Source organism: Heterocephalus glaber, unplaced genomic scaffold (genome assembly GCF_053883595.1).
Source record: "Heterocephalus glaber isolate CG9 unplaced genomic scaffold, H.glaber_assembly_v1.0 deba00001472, whole genome shotgun sequence".
Lineage (NCBI taxonomy): Eukaryota > Metazoa > Chordata > Mammalia > Rodentia > Bathyergidae > Heterocephalus > Heterocephalus glaber.
In genome coordinates this window covers 74,246,271-74,266,624 of record NW_028258315.1, presented here as the reverse complement: position 1 = coordinate 74,266,624, position 20,354 = coordinate 74,246,271, and the positions used below count along the sequence as shown (strand labels likewise).

The 20,354-nt window shown below is 36.1% G+C and overlaps 1 pseudogene; it reads left to right on the top strand.

Moving 5' to 3' along the window:
* Positions 1 to 14,584: 14,584 nt before the first annotated feature.
* LOC101701057 (nascent polypeptide-associated complex subunit alpha pseudogene) lies at positions 14,585 to 15,390 on the top strand (annotated as a pseudogene).
* The last annotated feature ends 4,964 nt before the right edge of the window (positions 15,391 to 20,354 follow it).

Genomic DNA, 20,354 nt, shown 5'->3' with positions numbered 1-20,354 from the left:
GGAGCCAATGATGCCTGGGATTTTCAGAAGTTTGGCTTTAAGTTTTAAAACATACTCTCAAATGTGTATTACTACACAAATTAGATGGTGGTGTACACCATTTTAAAATACAAAGAATCTTAAGAAAAATCTTTAGTCAATGAAATTGTATTACAAGTGAGGAAATGGAGACACAAAAAAGCTAATTGATTTGGGTCATATCCAACCACTAGGCAGTGGCAGAACTTAGGCCAGAAACTTAGGTCTTGTGACTGAGAAAGTATATTTGTTTTCTTCCCACTACACACTTTTTGCAAAAGTAAGGTAATGAAGCTTGAGGACAAGTGCAGTCTCTCTGGATTTCTGTCTACCCAAAGACTCTTGAGCTAACATACTGGACCATACATCTTAAACTTACACCTAGCAATGAAAGCTGTGGTATGTGTAAGATTTGTATGTGGTAATGGAAATGTTTGAAAATGATGTGAGATAATGCATATAAAGCACTTAGCATAGAGATTGGTACCTACATAGAGTTTAACAAATAAAAGGAGAGCCTGGAACACTCAAGTGTTCAATTAATGTTCATTGTATCAACCTTCATCTTCTTATTACAGACTTCTGGAATGTCCCTAGTTGTGTGTGAAAATAAAGAAAGTGGTTTCCCAGGGTGAATACATTTCTTTAGGGAACTAAGTATCCCTCATGTGAAATTCATACTTTCTTTCAGGTCGTAAAGTAGGCTGTCAGTCTTCAGTTACCCACTGGTGATGGACATTGCTGCGCAAAGGTAGCTGGACTCCTATTTGATGTTGTGACAGTTAATTGTGGCCACAGTGCTGCTGCATTAACAGAAAGCCACAAAACATTTATGAAAACAGCTTTTTGATAGAGTAGGGAAGGGGAAGAGGAGACCACTTTGGGAAAGGGGCAAAGAGTGAAGATTTGGTCTTTAAGAGAATACTTTTACAGAATAATTTTATACCAGTTGAATTTCCCTCTTCCTTTTAAAAACTAAAAACTGTGAAGTGTATCAGAAATAGGTATTACAGACTATGATTATCATCTCTTTATAAGACTCTGACTAAAGACGACTACAGACAGAAAACTCTAGTTTCTTTATGATTCCCATGCACTGTAGCAAATCGGGTATTCTACACAAATTTAATAATATTGCAGATATGAGTTGACTTACTAGTTCCTGACTTACAGAACCCTGTATAACATGTCAACATGAAGCTCAATTTCCCTATGTGTAAGATGAGGATAATATTAGGACACATCCAGCAATTTGGTGAGCATAAGTATGTAAAATATCTTGATGTAGGCCTAACTAATAATATTTCGTCTAGCATCCTCCAGTATCAGCAAATTATGCCAGGTCTTTGTTGCCTTCTACTCCTCAAAAACAAACCAAAACTACACTAAACTAGCATTCACGTTCTGAGATGGTATCTCATCAAGGCAACCTTACTCAATGCTCTTTTCTCTCTATTCTCTGCCATCAATTTTGATAGCCACCCTCCCCTTTTGAGTAAGACCTACACACAGAATAGGGATTCAGTAAACTCTAATTGTTCCCACTCAGCAATTGCACTATAAGAAAATACTCAGAATTAAAGAACAAAGTAGGTCGCTAACTAAAGGAAATTCAAAAGTTGGCAGGTTAGTAGGATGTGGTGCCCATGCGAGTAAAACAATGGTGAAGAACAGCCAATAGGAAGAGATGAGATAATGGAGATAATATCAATAGCTCTTCTTAAGTCTACTGGGCCAATTACATAATTTATAACAAATTGAGTTATAAAGTGAGAAATTAGTGGGCATTTGCTGATAACTTTGGATAATAATACAGAAAAACTCCAGGATTTTTATTACATTTTTATTAATACATGTTTGCAGTATATAATGATTACAGTCATCATGGGGAGCTGATAACATGTATATAACACATCATAATTTTTTCATCCCACTCCCCTCACCTTCTTACCATCTTCTTCCATCTTTCAATCCTTCCCTTCTGCAAAAGATCTATTTCCCTGTTTTCTACTATCTTTTATTTTGTGCTTTAATTTACTTACCATACTAAGACCAATTTTTTTTTTAACTTGACCAAAATGTTGTCAAGTAGAAGTATTATAGAGCCTATAATAATGAGTTATGAAAAATTATATTAACTTCACTTTTGAAAGAAAATTATAGATTCAAGATGAAGAAATAGAGAAAAATTTTATGCACTTTACTCAGTTTCCCCCAATATCAACTGCTGACAGATGTTGACACAGATGCATTTAAGGTACAGAATAGAATCATGTTACCCATTGCCCTCCTGATCTCATTTTCTCCTTAAGCTCTAGCCACTGTGAATGTATCTGCCATTTCTATAATTTTATCATTTCAAAATGTTACATAATTGAAAACATACAGTATGTAACCTTGGGAGGTTAACTTCCCCCAACACACACAATCCCCCCCGCCCCACACACACACACTCAGAACAATCCTCTGGATTTTCCTCTAAGTTGAAAGTTGTGTCTGAATGGGTAGCTCATTCCTTTATTGCTAAGTAGTTTTATATGGAATATATGTATTATAGTTTGATTAACCATTCATCCATTGAAGGACATCTGGGAAGTTTCCAAATGGGGTTATGAATAAAACAGCTATAAAACTTCCTATATAGGTTTTTATATGAGCTCAATTCTTCATTTCTCTGGAAAAATGTCCAAGAATTGAATTTCTGGGTTGTACTGTAGTGTATAATGTTTTTGTTTTGTTTTTTTACAAAACCAACAAATTATTTTCCAAACTGTCTGAATAATTTTGCATCCCCATCAGCAATGCACGGGTCATCTAATATCTCCAAATTCTGCCAGCATTTGGCATTGTGATTATTTTTTATTTTAGCTGTTCTTATAAGTGTGTACTGATATTTCATTGTAATATTAATTTGCATTTCCCTAATCACTAGTGCTATTGAATATCTTTTCATATGCTTGTTTGCCCCTGTGGGTCTTTGGCTAATTTTCTCTTCATGCCTTCTTCCCATGTTCTAGTTGAATTACTTTTTACTGCTAAATTTTGAGTATTCAAGATACCAGTATTTGCCAGATATATGATTTATAAATATATTTTTGAAACTATAACTTGTGGTTCTATGATCTTAATAGACTATTTTCATTCTCTTAACAGGTTCATTTGCTAAGGAAAAGTTTTCAATTTCGATGAGTTCTAATTTATAAACTTTTCCCTTTTTGGATCATGCTTTTGATGTCAAGTCTTAGAACTTTGCCTACTCCCAAGTCCTAAAGATTTTCTCTTATGTTTTGCTTCTCAAAGTTTTGTAATTTTATACTTATGTTCATTATACATTTTGATTTAATTTTTATAAGATGTCAGACATTTATTTATTTATTTAATGGACGTCTGACTTCTGCAGTGCTACTGGCTGAAAAGGTAAACATCCTCTCCTAAATGTCTCTTCTGCCTTTGACAAAAACCAATTTGGCATATTTGTATGGGTTCTATTCTCTGTCCAGGTTTCATACTCTGTTACCTTTATCTATATGTTTATCCTTTTGGCAATATATCATAGCTCTGATTACTATAGCCATAAAGCAGACTTTAATGTTGAATAGACTCATCTCTTATACTTTTATTTTTCTTAGCCATGATTTTTAGCTATTTTTTATGAACTGTTCTTTTCGATACAAATTTTAGAATAATTTAGTCTATACCTATAAAAAAGATCTTGTCTAGATTTTAATAGGAATTGTAATATACCTTCCTATTTCTTCAGGAAGAATGGACATCCCTAAAAGTTTGAGTCTTTCAATTCAGGAATAGGATTTATTTCTTCATTTATTTAGATCATCTTCAATTCTTGCATCAGAATTTTATAATTTTTAGCTTTCAGATGTGATACATCTTATTACATTTATATCTAAATGTTTCATTTTTTTGCAGTAATAATTTCATTGTAATCTAAATTTTGCTTGCCATATGCTTATTGTTGGAATGTAAAATATAACTAATTTTTGTATGTTGATCTTGTAACTTGATCTTTTAAAAAGAAATGTTATTTAACACATTTTTTGGTATTCCACTTCGTGTACATTGCATCATATGTTAGGGAATATAAAAATGTAATCACTACATTTTAATCATGTTCAGACTATTCAGTTTACTTCTACAAAGATTTAAGAAGTGAAAAACATAAGCTTGTATTTTACAGATTATATCACATATTTGAAGCACTGATGAGATGTTTTGCAAAAGTATAGGAAGAAATTATTGGGTAAAATGAGTCTGAAGAGTACATCAGAGGAGAAAGTTTCCAAGCCTAGGCCTTGAGATATCTGGATTATAATTGGCCTCTAGATTTTTTTCTGGGTCCCAGACCACCCTTGTATGCCTCCCTCATCTGTAAATAGTTCATAGCAGATACATACTGTTTAATTCCTGGCAACATATTTTTAAATCCAATAAAGGAATACTCATGAAGATGCTTTTGAAATAGAAATACTACAGCAACATAAGGTTAAAAGATATTTTTTCCTCTAGCACTTCAAATAATCAAGAGCCATTTTCCACTTGGAAAGTGCTTTTAAATTTTAGCATCAAGGTGAGATGTGTATTATCAAGGTAGCCTCTCTAGCCATGTTTCTGGGGAATGGGAGTTAATTACATCACACCATGTATGAATGAGTGTCCCTTCCATCCAGGCCAACTGGGCATTATTACAAGTACAAGTAATTGCCCTGCCTTTCATCACTCGCCTAAATCATTAGAACACAAGATTATTAAACTAAGACCCTACCAATTTAGCTGCTCAATGATGGAGTCTATTAGACCATCTGCTACCTTATCAACACCAGGCACAGCAAGTCCAGGCAACTTTATACCCAACATGTAGCATCACACTGCTTCCAACTGGTCCATATACTACTTTAAATGATTGTTATTTAATTGCTAGGGCTAACAAGCAACCCAACAACTGCTCATCAGCTGTTAGTAAAACTTGCCAAAAGTAAAGTGTTTTGTTCAGAAAGAGCCATTGCATAATGTAAGGTTACTTAAAATCATGTTGTTCAGTTAGAGTCTTGGAAAGACTATTTCAGGAACACATGAATCTTAAAAATACAGGATTGTGACTTCATTCTCATTGCTCAAGTTTCCTCAGTAAGTGAAGGATGATTTTCAAAAGAAGAGAAATATAGAATATATAAAAGTATGTACTTTTATGTTTATCCATTTTTCTTACGTCCTTCCTCTCTACCCCTCATTTTTCTCTGAAGGCAGAAGTGATTTCTGTATTCCTCTACCACATTCAGTACCTGATAGGTGATTAAAACATTTTATAAATAAATGAATGTTGCTTCAATGAATGTACAGGCTGTCTCTCTCACACACACATATATAGGAAAAGAGATGAAGGAGATGTATGCACAGGGTTTGATGGGAGAAGAAGGAAAGGTGGGCAGGTAGCTCAAGGCACTTTAATCAATTCTATGTCTTTTAGAAAAAAAAGACTTCTGAAAACTTGAAAGACAGGAAGAAATGATCTTTATGTATTGATGAGAACCGACATACTATCAGAATATTACAAAGGAAAAATATTTCTTTGTTGCATCAAAGTGGAATGGGGGAATTGCCACCTGCTTTTCTCAAATAAATCCTACTCTAACATTCTTCAATAGATGAACTCCTCCAGACCTGGGAATAGATTGTGGACTACTTTATTTATTGGCAATTATGTATTCATGCTTACATAGTGATATTTTGATTTGTACCTAAGTATGTGACAACATCATAAAATCTTCAAAAATGAAACCATGGCTTCATATGTACTTCTTTAGTTCATCTGGAGAAGTACACAGCACATATTGAACACTGCAGGCTGAGTGACAGGGATCCCATGTTTTAGCTTGCTAGGATTGGGAGTGTGTCTTTAGATGTTTCAAAGATTTGAGGAGTACATCCTTTAGATACCTTTCAAAGAATTAATGGATAATTGGTACTGCTCCTAAAGTAGATTTAATCAGATTATTAAGGATACCAATTTATTTGAAACATTAAAAAAGAGCAATGATATAAGAAGAAGAAGAGAAGATCCTTTGAAATAAACAAGTTTAAATCCAGTCTCATTCCTTTCAACTCTGTGAATGAAAGGAAGTTATTTAACCTCTTGAAGTCTTGCTTTCCTTTTCTATAAAATGGTAGTGATTGGGGCCGGGGATTTAGCTCAGTGGTTCCTCTGCCTGCCTTGCAAGCGGAAGGATCTGAGTTCGATCCCCAGTACCAAAAAAAAACACAAAATGGTAGTGATGAAGTGGCTGTGACAAATAAATTTATACGAAATGATTTAAGACTATGCCTGACACCTCAAAACTAATAAATGGAGTCAATTATGAATTTTGATTGGCCTCTCTGGCCCTTGATGTCCTCCTTTGCAAAGGAGGATGGCAGTAATGTTCTCCTCCATGAAGTTTCCATGGGTATTTCTTGTGCACACCAGAGGAAATAGAGGAGGGAAGATCAGGTACAGAATGGTTTTCTTGGATTTAAAGCATTATTTCCACATTAAAACAAGCACAAAGATACATTAGAAGTATTGAAACATTAAGGAAAATATGCATGAATTTTATTAACAAAAGAAATTTCAGGTTATGTCAGGATGCTTAGAGTTCCCCTTAGATCCTAGGGAATTATGTTCACTCCACCCTGCACTGAGTGTAGTTTGGAGGAAAAATTTGAGAAACACTATGGGAAAATGATTGGTAAACCAAAACACATCCAGAAAAACGGTAATTGAAGTGATATATCTGGTGTTTGCTAAGCTTCCTCAGTATGATCAAGAGACAGACATCACATACATGCAGACTAAAATAAGTACACATTAATTCTGCTACATTCTCAGCAGAGCCTATCACCAACATTGCATGTCCTTTCTTCCAACACCTCTTCCCACAAAAGGCTATTCCACTGCCCCAGGGGAACTTAGAACTGTTTGACATTGTGGATTTAATTCCCTTAAGGGGAACTTAGCAAGTATCTGGAGATTTTGAAGAGACTCATTCACTGTTTCTCTCATCAGACAAGTGACAACTCTAGACTAAACATTAAGTTATCACAATCTTAGGAAAACCAGACTTTGTATTGCCCATGAGATTTTTCTAACAGTTAACCTGAGAATACAGTTTTTAATTTTTCTAAATAGCTCTTCCTATGTAGATCTAAAAGTTACACATTACTGGAAAGATTTTGTGTTGGAAAAGCTATTTGTTACAAGATTTATACTCAAACTCTTCTTCACACCTTTATAACAACACAATCACCCCACCCTAAAAACTAGTGAGTGAACTTATAGCAGGCCAGTGTTTCCAGATGGTCTCTAGGTTTATTTGGGCTATGGTAGCAGAAGATGAGAAGTCACACAATCAAAGTTTGGTGCATTTATTTATTCATTCAACAAATCTTTGTTGAGGGCCTATGATGGGCTGGATACTGAGGGAGGCACTGGATGGACAGATAGATGAATGGATAGGTGATGAATGGAAGGGCAAGGATGGCTGGATGGATTCCTGATGATTATATGGGTGGGTGGCTCCCAAGATCTATGGAAATCACCTGACACTTAACTGAAATTAAACATAGTAACCTTAGAAATGTTGATCAAGGGTACAGAGCATATTATTTTTTAAAGAAGACCAGATACATAACTACTAGAGCACACATTATTTCAGATATAATTTGGACTCTGAGTTAAGTTCTTGGGTGTTTGTGATAGTGAATCATAGGAAAGTTTACAAGTAATTTCATAAGTGCTAGGTGCTATGATTTGCATCTAAAATTTCCCTCCAAAAAGCTCAAGTGGGTTGGAGGTTTAGCTCAGTGGTGCCAGCACCTGTCTGGCAAGTGTAAGGTCCTAAGTTCGATCCCCAGTTCCACAAAAAAAAAGCTCAAGTGTTGAAGGTTTGGTTTCCAGTGCAGCAATTTTCAGAGACGAAGCTTTGGGGAAGTAATTGGATCATGAAGTCTGATTCATCAATGGTTTAAAACATTGATAGGTTCATAATTGAATGGACTATTAGGAGGCTGTGAAGCTGTTGGAGGTGAGGTCCGGTCAGAAGAGACAAGCCACTGGAAGCATACCCCAGAAGGGTGTGTCTTGCTCCTCACCCCTTCTTCATTCTCTCTGCTTCTGGGTGCCAGGAGGTAACTACCTTTGTTTTGCCATGCCTTTCCTGCCTAACCACAGATGCAGAAATTGTGGACTAGCCCACCATAGACCAAAACCTCTAAAACTGAGCCAGAATGAACCTGTCCACTTTTAGGTTCTTTTTCTCAAGTATTTTGTCACAGCAACAAAATGCTAATTAACATACTAAGAGAAAGCTTTTCTTTGACTTCACTGCCAGTACACAGATTCCTGAAGTGTGTATCTAGCTTTTCGGATGCCTGGATCTCACTGAGTGAAGAATTTTCTTGGGTCATACACAGAATATATAATATAGCTAATGCATATAAGTAAAACTTTCTTTATTTTAAAATACTTTTTATTATAACATTAATAAAAGGAAGGTAAATGGCCTGTGCACCACAGGTAGTATACACTTTAAATACTTTAACCTTCCATTGTTTGAGAAGAACCACCATTTATAGCCTAAGGACCTGCTGAAAGTTTCTGTTATATTGCTTTTTGCTTTTGTTTTAGTGGTGTTGCAGGTCAGACTCAGGGCTGTTTTAATTTATATTTTCAGTTTGTATAAGTTGTCCTCAAACTTTGCTTTTGTAAATATATTTCTCTTAGTGACTTGCCTGCCTCTGTCAGAGTAATGCATCTATTGTGACTGCCAGCTTCCTGGAGACAAAAACTTTCCGGCTGTCTTAGACATAGTAACATCTTTATACCGTGGTGCAATGTCTGGAGTCTTTGATGGGTTAATGAAAGAATGAATGACATAAATGAAATTTCATCACTGCTATGTGTCATTCCACCTTGCTGCCTATTGGACTATATGTCTTCAATGCATTTTAACTCTTCATCTTTGTAGTCTTCATAATAATACATATCTAAAGGAAAAAGTAAAAACAATGAGAATAAAGAAAATAAATTAAAGTAACTGTATTTAAACAAAACCAGAATAAACCATCTGTGTTATCTAGATATTTCTTTCTCCTAGGCTGCATCGTGACAGTAGATCTAAGTTATTCCTTATTACATCTTTGGGTTAGATTAGATTACTTTTCTTAAAGAGATGTGACATTTCTTCCCGTTTTTCTAAGGTAGGACATTCTGGACAAAAAATATTTGCCTTTTAGCAAAAATGGAAATGGCAGGAGACAGTCTCTCCTAGCAATGGCCAGCTCTTGGAATGGATCAAGTTACCCATTTTCCATAAAGACAGTGGCTAAAAAACTGCCTGGGTCCATTTGTTCATAAAGTGTCAGATAAATCCTATCATCCTAAAATTCTTGGCCGGCTTGCTAGATGTTTACCACATTTTACTCATTTCATTAATAAGACTTAGACATAATTTTCATGTAAAAATAACCAAAATATTAACAATACTTTCCCCATTCCCTCTCCAGCATATTAGGCTTACCCAACTCTGATTCTTTCTTAGTTAAGTCAAGTATCTTTCAATGCCCTGGACTTGAGGACTAGGAGAAAATTTCCATCATTAAAAGCTGACTTTCCAGGACAAATGTACGCCTAGCCTGTCTTGACACAATAATTTATTTTGACCCAGAATATTTTTCCAAGGTAAGGAAAAAGATGATAATGTATCATCAGGTTTGAGTAACACCCAGAAGGTCCCGTCTGTAATGCTGTATGCTTCTTCCCTTTCTGCCAAATTCATATGTTGAAGTCCTAAACCTGAGTATTTCAGAATGTGACTGCATCTGGAGAAGAGGTGGAAACAGGCAATTGGGAACACATGAGGTCATATAGGTAGGCCCTAATCCAACCTGACTGATGTCCTTACAGAAAGAGATTATGGCGCGGACACACACAGGTATCACATGAAGTCACAGGGTAAAGATGCACCTCTGAAAGCCAAGAAGAGAAGTTCTCAGAAGATACCAATCTGGCTTACACCTTCAATCTGGGCTTCTAGCCTCCAGAGTTGTGAGAAAATGAATTTTTATTGTTGAAGCTACTGAGTCTGTGGTACTTTATTCTGGCAGCCTTAGCAAACTAATACACTGTCTTAGAAAATCTGGAGAAGAGATGCCTGATTATGGTAAAAATGAGCTTCTTTGAAATCTCTGAGGTAGGAGAAGTCTGTCAAATGTGACTGCAAGAGAGGTGCCAGTTTGGGAGCGGGGATAGACCTTAATGAAAACTAGGGACCTTTCCTTTTGGCTCTACTTACTTTCAGGTGAAAGCTAGATTGATTTCTGCTTTGTTCCCCAAACAGCTTGCATTAGCAACTGGCCACTGCCAAGCTTGGGCCGGGAGGGAAGAAGGCTTTATCAGTATGCAGATGAGGTGCTTTGGTGCTAACCAAACACCCTTGTGTCCACAGCCTTTAACCTGATGGAGGAATTCAGCCTCATTTCTGGCCAGCAAATCAATTCATCCCAGAGAAACCTTGGGGATAAAAATTCACACACCATCAGGAATTCAAAACCTTACCTCCTGCAAGACTGGCTTCCAACAATTTGGAATAATAATACACCTCAACACAAAGACCCAAAGCAACAAAGAACATCTCAGCCTACTTAAACTCATTTAAAAAGCTCTAAGCAGATGGTCAGCTCCGTCCCAAACTGAACAGGCTGCAGTGGACCTATCAAAATGCGTGCTAGCATGATGCTTTCATCTTTATTCCAAAATCTAATGCTCACTAAGCATTTCCAGTGTCAGACAAGCTCCATTTCACTTCCATTTGGAGAAAGATGTGATTGCCCCCCCCCAATTTAGGTAATAATTGTCATTTAAAATCCATAAGCAATAGCATCTTGTATATTGAAGTACCTTCTACTGTTCTCTACTCAGATGTTTTTCTGTCTGACAGGAAAATGAGCCTATGTAGATCATTTGTAACAACTCCTTTACACAACAAAACAATCATGAAATGAATAATAGCCACACAATAAATGCAGAGTGTAATTAAATTTTTTTTTATGTATATTCATTTTAATGAAAAAGGATAATCAAATAAAATAGCAAAGTTTAAAACCTGAAAAAAGAATGAATTAATAGGGCTGGGGATTTAGTTCAGTCGTTCCGTTGCCTGCCTCACAAATGGAAGGTCCCGAGTTTGATCCCCAGTACCCCCCCCAAAAAGAAAAAGAATTAATTAATATTTTTCAATGAAATGAAAAAACCAAACTGCAATAACTATGAAGTCATACCACTAATTTAATATTGTGACTTATACATTTATTTCTAAATTAAACACAAAGGAAGAAATACGAATTTCAATGATACTCAAATTACTTAAGACAGTTCATATATGAAATAAAAATTTCATTTCCCACACAAAATACTACATTTTCAGTTCATATCTTACTTTACTGTTTAAATTTTAAACACAAACAAAAATTCCAAAAGATTATAAACAAAAACAAAAGTGAAGTAACTCAAGTTCTGATTGTTCATTTTTATTATTGCTTATTTCAGAGTTTCTGTAGAGGTTGAAGAAACTATACCTGAAAAAAAGTTGAATGACAGAACCACTGGGATCCATTTTTAAAACAAACACATGTAGTTGAGTCCACAGGTATCAGAAGTCACATATAAAACTCAGTTATTCAAATTAATTTCCATGTCAATTACTTATCTAGTAGAGAACTACCAATGTATTAACCTGAAGATTACATATATAACAATTGCCTAGAATTTAGAGTCACACAAAATTGTGCTAAAGGGGATAGTATATCATTGGCTAATATATCACCAATTAAATTATTGGTGTCTAGTGTTATTAATAAAAATAACTTGCTGTCATGATTTGAGATTTTAAAATTCTCCACAGACAGTGGACTGCTTATTACTTGCATCCTGGGACAGCACTCCTGAGATTCCACTTCCAGCATCCCACTAGCTTCTCTTTACTACCAAAGTTTAGGTAAAGGGTCTTCCATTTTGTTTCTACTTCATCCTTTAGTTAATAGTTCTGCTAACACAAAGCTACAGAATGGTCTTGATCGTCACTGAACATACTAGGATGCTGAGAGCAGGGATTACATCTCCCTTCTTTATATCATTCATGACATAAATGCAAATTAAATGAGTAAGCTAATTTATACGAGATTTACAAAATTTTTCTTAAATGTACACATAGTCCTGTATAGTGTACCATACATATTTTGTTTTTAAATAATTATTTAATATTAGAAGTTGTAGGTAAATGAATCTCACATAGAGAAGGTTGAGAAAAAATCAGGCATAAAGATGGTCCATACTGTATGATTCCATTTCAATAAACTAAAGAAGCTGGGAAACTTCTAAGGAAAGCAAGGATGTTGTGCTAATGATAAGGGGCATCCGAATGATATTTGGCAAGTCCTCATTATGTTCTATTTGATCTGGATGCCAGATGCACTGTTGTGTTCACTTTGTGAAAATTCCTCAAGCTGAACTTTATGATATGTGTACTTTTCAATAAGCCTATTATATTTCAACAAAAACGCATTACAAAATCACAGAAAAATGCATTGCATGCAAAACAGGAAAACACCTCTTGACTACATATAGGAAAAAGATGGTCCAAACCTTTCATACAGTTAGGTATACATCTAATTTCTCCAAACTCCCACAACCCTCTAAAGCCAGAGTTTTGTGAACTTATTTGGACTATTTATTACTGAAGAGCTCAAGATAGCTTTTAAAACAAGCTTGCTGACAGTTTTGACTGCAATCACAGTTCTCCTGTAGGTACAAACTGGGCTGACTGTGGAATGGTCTCATTGTCAAACCCTTAATCACTCTTGTCTTTGTGTTTCAACCTCTTGTTCTCATGGCTCTCTTCATTTTCCTATGCACACTAGGCTGTCTGTTTCCAGAATACTGGTGTCAATGTGTTCTCTTTCAAGTATCCTGATAAACACAGGAAAATTTTCTCACCTTATCCTCAAACCAAGTCAGTTGATTCCTCACAAGTGTCCAGACTCCCTGATGTTCATCAACGGTGCCCTTGGGCATATGACTCACTGGAAGGCCCTCTTCTACTTCATTCTCATCTCCTTATCTCTGAAGACTTGCAGGCCCGTTGGAGCCCATGAATCATGCTTTTTCCTAAAAGAGGATGATTCATGAGGGAAGACAAGTTGTAAGGGCAAATGTTCATGATCCTGGTGAAGTGGAAAGGCATCTGGGGATGAGAAAAAAGGAGGAAGAGAAGAATGAATAGCAGGTAGGTGAACTGCCTGAAGTCACAGACTTGCTGTAATTTAACACAATAGTAACAAAAAATATCATTTATTAGAGTTCTCAGAATTTAATGATGGCAAGAACAATAACAAGAGCAAGACCAATAATGTCTGCTATTTATTGAGGGTCTGTTCTTGGGCTCAGCATTCTAGTTTTGTTTAATTCTCACACTAAGGCAATGATGTAGGTATTTTCATTTCTATTTTCCAATGAAATAACTGAGATACAACCAAATTTGAATCTGGTTTTCATATGAAAGTCCATTTTCCTACATAATAGGCCAAATATAACAAAGCAAATGAAAGACAGCTATATCACAGAATGAGCCCCAAATCCTAGAATTTGTCTGACCAGCATCATTAATTTGCTCTTGAGTAGTCCATGTTCACATATTGGAGATAACAGTTGATCTTGCTTATCTTAGCACTTACCATATTTTATTAAAATTGTTTGGGCACCTGTTACCTAAATCTAAAAACTTTTGTAATGTTGGCTACTGGATTTTATTATCTTCTGTATCTGCACAATCTTCAGGGTGTCAGGCATATCAATAACGTGGAAGCTGCTACAAGAAATGTCTCAACATTTTCTTCTATTAGCTAAACAAAATTAGAGGAGCATTCCTCACATTTCAGCCATTCCCCACTAAACAGAAAATTGCCACATTCTTATATCTGCCTATCAAGTTGAAATGAGGACCCCCAAAACCAATAACCAAAATTAATGGCAATGATTTTCAAACTTTTTGCCAAATTTCTAGGTGGCTCTTTGCAAAGAATTCTCTTTTGTTTTGTGTTGTTTCTAGGGGGCAAGTTTAATATATTTGATTGTTTTTGTAACATCTAGACTCCATATTGCTTCATTTCCTTTTTAAAGTAGTTTTTCTACTATTATGAAGTTTTATAAAACATTGCAGTTTAGATAAATGAAAAAATACAGAGGGTAATTTGAGTTTTTGTTTTTCTGTTTTTGTTTTTAAATATAAGACGAGCAGTCTTATATGAGAACCTTTTCCACAAAATATATTAGTAGCAGTGGATTTATATTTTATAATGGAAGGTTGTGTTCATATACCAAAAAAAGCTTTTGTTAACAAAAGTAATCAATAGTACCCTGGATAGGCTGCTGCTGCTGCTGATTGTTATATTTTCTCATGATTAGACAAGGGTTAAAATAAAGTGACTTCGACAACAAGCGCGGGTCACGCTCTCGGCTTGGCCTTTCTGCTGCCATCTTGGTTCCGAGTTCTCCGCACAAAATGCCCGGTGAAGCTACAGACACCGTCCCTGCTACAGAGCAGGAGTTGCCACAGCCCCAGGCTGAGACAGAGTCTGGAACAGAATCTGACAGTGATGAATCAGTACCAGAGCTGGAGGAGCAAGATTCCACCCAAGCAACCACACAACAAGCCCAGCTGGCTGCAGCAGCTGAAATCAATGAAGAACCAGTCAGTAAAGCAAAACAAAGTCGGAGTGACAAGAAGGCACGGAAGGCTATGTCCAAATTGGGTCTTCGGCAGGTTACAGGGGTTACTAAAGTCACTATCTGGAAATCTAAGAATATCCTTTTTGTTATCGCAAAAGCAGATGTCTATAAGAGTCCAGCTTCAGATACCTACACAGTTTTTGGGGAAGCCAAGATTAAGGATTTATTTTAGCAAGCACAGTTAGCAGCTGCTGAGAAATTCAAAGTTCAAGGTGAAGCTGTCTCTACATTCAAGAAAATACACAGACTCCAACTGTACAAGAGGAGAGTGAAGAGGAAGAGGTTGATGAAACAGGTGTGGAAGTTAAGGATATAGATTTGGTTATATCACAAGCAAATGTGTCAAGGGCAAAGGCTGTCCGAGCCCTGAAGAACAACAGTAATGATACTGTAAATGCTATTATGGAACTAAAAATGTAACCATCTGAAAGGAAGACTTTGTTGGTATTTCAAAAAGGTCACGGCAGTGTGGTTTGAAATTTGTACTGTTTCTATCACTAATAAAGTTATGACTTATTGGATGAAAAAATAAAATAAAATAAAGTGACTTCTTCAAAACTCCTTGGGAGATTTCATTCAAAAGTCAAATCCCACAAGATTTTATTTTATAACAAATTTAGTGGAAATAATAACTATAAGTTGTCTTTTCAATTATACCTTAATACTCGCTAGGGAAGCATTAGTTCTAGAAAGCAGCACAAGTGGAACATATACTGGTTCGGCTTGGTCCTTCTATATAATCAAACTCTTAAATGCAAAATGTCAAATAAGTTTTTTCATGAACCAAAGCAATACAGAGAAACTTCTCTGACAATGGAGCATTCATCCAGTGTCTTGGTGTCAGACAGTGGAATAAGACTGGGCGCAATTAGTACACTTCCTTTGATGGTTCTTTCTGATCTGTCCTCATCAACCAGAGGAAGAACAAATGAGAGCATAGTTATGCTATCAACTGATATTATTATCTAAGACTGTGTATTGTTCCAAATCTATATGGCTTGGAGGCAATGCTGAACAAGGCTCTTCTGCCAGCAAACAGAAGATGGCTCTTCACTCTACAGGACATACGTACAAAAATGTTCTTCCTCACCTTGCATATATGAAGAATCCCAAAGTTTATTCAAGACATGGAGTAGTTACAGGTAAAAGTCTACTTACAAAGAAATCCAAGGGGAAAAGATTTTTAGAATTAATTTTAGCTCTGAGGTTACTCAGATACACAAATGAAAGAGAGCTGTCAGTGCTAATCGCACAAAAATTTCATGATCAAGAGTATAAAATACTCTCTAGTTTTAGGGTGGCTTTAGCTCTGGAAACACAAGTGAATGGATACATACAATAAAAGGATGATTAGTATTACATTATTGAATAACATCTTCAATATGCTGTCCCTTTTAGCAATCCATAGCTGAATGTTTTGTGGAAAGGTGCAGTAAATATGGAGCATTAATGCAGCATTTTCATCAGTCCCAATAGACATGGGGGATGCAGAGCCTCAGTAATTTGTATCTCTAATATTTGCTGAAGACTTGCACTGTAAACATACCTCAGAATGAGTAAGTAAAAGGATTCAGATCTAGTAAGAATCCACCCCACTTCACAGGACCAGGTGTCAAATGCAATTCTGGAAACTATCCTTTCTCAAGTCCCTCACCAGTAATGGTGCAAGGGTATGTGGTCCATTATCCTATTAGGGCCACCCTGATGACTTCATGTAGCCTGTCAACCTAGGATGTAGAGGTTTTTCTTTATTTTGTGAGAGTAGAAGTAACTATTTTTAATAAGAATCTTGTCTAATAAATCTCTTCATTAAGTTCCAAGCTAGTAAAGTATACTGTATTCATTGAGTCCACAAAATTTATGGAAAGTCTAACAATGCTAGATACTTTTAGAGAGGCTTGTCTTATCTCTGTAAGAAAAAAACCCACTAAACTCTTTTAAAATTACACCCTAGGAAAAGGATAAGGGTAATAAACACTGAATATGATAAATAAGCACATGATATAGAATGTTAGAAGGTGACAAATAATAGAGTGAAAAGTAAAACCAGGTAAAGGGGATTCATTAATATTTACACATGGCATACAATGAGACAAAAAAACCCCACAAAAATAAAGTGACATGGTCAATCTATAGGAATATTTAGGAGTGGTTTAGTTTCAAGAGAAAATATTTAAAAGAAAAATTTTCATTGGGAAACTGGAGAAAATATCAAACAATGTCTTTTTTCTACATAGTTCATAACTGTATCACATGGAGAATTCACAAGTGGAATATTAAAGAAGATTTAGGTATATCTCTGTAATAGATTCATGCCACCCTAAACAAAGAAATCGTTATCTCCTTAGTCAACTTTAATTTCCAACTGAAATGTTGAAAGAATTATGATACCTTGGATTTCCTGACAGGTAGGTGACTCTACAAGCCATGTAAACCAACAATCCTAATAAGATTCAAGCCAAGAATTAGCAGTATCAGCTCAGTGACATTTCTTATACATTGATTTCCAGAACAAAATGGCATTTAGCTGGCTATTTGTGAAGCATTCTTATGAAAGATGATGACTCAATTCTAACTTGTAACTTTAGGAAAAAATGTTGTATGAATATAACATATTTCCTGGGATATCTTTGTGTATGTCATCATATCTCTTACTCAACCACAAACTATCACACCCTGAGACACTCTCCTTCCTCAAACCCATAATCCATGACCCAGGAACAATGGGGGTGCTCCTTTGGTGGAAGGCAAAGGGGGTGGAGTGACCGTTGAGTTTACTCTGATTTTTTTTTAAACTGTCATATGGCGAGATAGTAGTAGGTTTCAATGCTGTCACCTATTCAGTCAGCCCAGATGAACTAGAATCACCATTTCAGTTATATCATAGCTCCAGGCAAGAACATGTCACCCTCTTTATTTCCAGCTTCCAACAAGCTGCTTAGGCAGATGCTAAATGTGGTCCTCCCTGCCACGTTGGGTAGAGTGGCCTTTGTGTGGGTTAATTGAGCCCTCACTCCATTTAATAGGCTGTTGAAGTCTTATTGAAACAGAGCTAGTGCCGCAGGTTAAATACATTGCAGTGCTCTTGCTAATCCTCTCATTAACAGGGCTGGAAAGCTTGTTGGGAGCTGTGAGTTTGCATATATTAACAGGGAGCTCTTCACTCAAGTGCTATCAATAAAATGACAAAGCCAGTTTGCAAATAGTGAAATCAACAGTGACACAACGCTAGATACCTTTAAAAAGTAAACAGTTTAATAACAGATAAATCTTATATTCACACTTGAGAAAAGAAAAAGATAAGGTGGGAAGAGATGTCTTTTGTTGGGTCAGATTTAAGACAGAAAAGTGACTGATGTCAACTCACTGCCGAGACTAGTAGATGAAGTGGAACTGAAAAATGATGTTAATGAGCCATAGAGGGTAAAGCCACATTTCAAAGTATCTTGGATGGCACAGTATGCTGGAGTTTGTTATGAGTTAAAAAATAAAATAAAATCCTCTACATAGCTGAAGTAAGATGGAAGTGTAGGGTTGCCAGATCTCCTAGGAAAACAGTGCCAACTTAACCACTTTAGAAAGTATGTTGCATCAGACGCAGCCTCCTACATCAGAGACTGCTCTGTGCCAAGAGGGAAAGTGGGGGCCAGGGGGCCTGTGAAAAGTGGGAGGTCTGCAAGTGTACTCAGCTGAAGACTGTCCACCGTAAGTCTGCCTGTCATACAGGATAGTGAGAAGAGGACGTGGTGGGCGGGGGGGCAAGTACCAGTAAAGAGAGACGGAGGCAAAAAGGCCTAAAAACTGTGACCCAAAGAAAACAATCCCTGTCAACTGGTCCACTGCTAGTCACCCTTGATGCTCAGTGAAAAGACAAAGGAGTGCCCTCTGATGTCAAACAGCAAAATGGAACTTTTATGGCTACATAGATTTTGAGTATTTTGGGTAAAATGCCACCTAATCAAACAGCAAAACTTATATCCTCTACTAAAGTTGAAAAGAAATAATCAAGAGCAGGTGAGTAATAGTGATTAGTACCACTGCTGACTAACAGGTCTATTTTGCTGTCCTTATGTGATTTGGTGGGGGTGGGTGGGTACTGGGGATCGAACTCAGGACCTTGTGCTTGTGAGGCAGGCGGCTGCGGAACCACTGAGCTGAATCCCCGGCTGCCCTATTTATGTGGAAATAACAAATAACCAGGTTTGAAAGTAAACCAAAGTCACTAGTCTGAATTTCTAATCTTTAGGAAGTGTGCAACTTCAGAGTTTTTTTGGTTTTTTTTTTAAGACATTGCTTTGGTCCAACTATCCAAACTTCTCCTAATGATTCATGTTTATAAAGTATGTTGGGTAGTGCTTTCTCAGTTAGATCAGGAATAATTCTATTGCTAACTAGCTGTGTGACTCTAGGCAAATCATTTCCTCTATCAGAACCTAAGTGTCTTTGTGTGTAATATGTATGAGTTATACTAGAGGAAGTCTAAGATTCCTCCTAGTTCTCAAATTTTATGATTAAAATAATAGGAATGCTGTAAATAAAATAGCTGGTAGATTTTATTCTAAAAGATTAATGATAAATATAATTGCCCTGTGGTAATGATTGGAAAGTAGAAATCAACTAAATGGTCTTTCTTAAGATGTATACTTGACTCATTCAACTATCCCAGAAGAAGGGGCTAGCCTTATAGCTTACAAAAACCCTTACAGGGCCTCACACAAATTTGGCTTTAAAAGTTTATTTATTATTATTTCAGACATTAATTCTGATGAACTTCCAGCAACAGTAAAAGGCAGTATTCACAGACATTTTAAACCACTCCCATTTTGAACTTGATGTCTGATTGTCTCACTTTCTATGTGAGACCAGTCATCAATTCTTCTCAATATATAAGAATCTCAAACAAGCTCTTGCTTTCCTTTCTACTGCTATTAACCCACTTGCTGCTTTTCATACCAATCTCCCTTCTTAATATATCTTTTGCACAACAGAAAGGTTAATTTTTGTTATGACCAATTCAGATACATATTACTTACCGGTTTTCAACCTTGTAGCCATTTGGAGGAGTAACTATAGACCCTTCACCTACCACTCAAAGTTTTTCATAATCTGGCCCTTGCTTACCATTTTACTTTTATTCTGTTATAAACTCTAACCCATGTGCTTTATACTGAAAAACCAGCACGGTTGCTGAACTTCCCTTTGCTTTCCTGTTGCAGGGCCTCTACCACCCCAAATGTCCCTAAACACAGTTCACACAGTAATTTATCTGTTTTGGATTTATTAACTGGAAACAAAATAAGTGACTGTTAAGCTTGCTATAAAACTCACTAGAATGTCATAATCTTCAACGTAATTTTTATGCATATATGAAATCCTTCCTGAGATATTAGATAATAATTTGTATTCTGTTTCTAATAACCTAACAGGTTACAAACATTAGTAGGGTGCTGAATAATGACAGTATCATTATTTGCAGGTTTCTTGAAGGTACCTTGCAAAACAT